Below are 783 nucleotides of genomic sequence, written 5' to 3' on the forward strand. Positions count from 1 at the left end.
GCATGACGAGGAAAACTTGCTCCATATGTGCACGGGTTTGCTTGACTCCTCACACTCCAGACACAACCAACCCCCCTCACAGCCGGTACAAGCTATCTTCAAACCCAGAGTCAAGATTCAAGATTCAAGATAGCTTTATTTGTCATCCAATATTGGACGAAATTCAGTCACCCACAGTCCAACAATAAAAGCATTAATACTATTGTCATGTGTCCCAGATAGAACAATGAAATTCTTACTTACAGCAGCACAACAGAAAACAGAATATGTAAACACAATACACTGTAAACAATAGACAATAGACAATAGGTGCAGGAGGAGGCCATTCGGCCCTTCGAGCCAGCACCACCATTCAATGTGATCATGGCTGAACATTCTCAATCAGTACCCCGTTCCTGCCTTCTCCCCATACCCCCTGACTTCGCTATCCGTAAGAGCTCTATCTAGCTCTCTCTTGAATGTATTCAGAGAATTGGCCTCCACTGCCCTCTGAGGCAGAGAATTCCACAGATTCACAACTCTCTGACTGAAAAGGTTTTTCCTCATCTCTGTTCTAAATGGCCTACCTCTTATTCTTAAACTGTGGCCCCTGGTTCTGGACTTCCCCAACATTGGGAACATGTTTCCTGCCTCTAATGTGTCCAACCCCTTAATAATCTTATACGTTTCGATAAGATCCCCTCTCATCCTTCTAAACTCCAGTGTATACAAGCCTAGTCGCTCCAGTCTTTCAACATATGACAGTCCCGCCATTCCAAACAATATAATAAATGAGGAAAAAAG

The sequence above is a fragment of the Rhinoraja longicauda genome, chromosome 3 (assembly GCF_053455715.1).
Source record: "Rhinoraja longicauda isolate Sanriku21f chromosome 3, sRhiLon1.1, whole genome shotgun sequence".
In the NCBI taxonomy this organism is placed as follows: domain Eukaryota; kingdom Metazoa; phylum Chordata; class Chondrichthyes; order Rajiformes; family Arhynchobatidae; genus Rhinoraja; species Rhinoraja longicauda.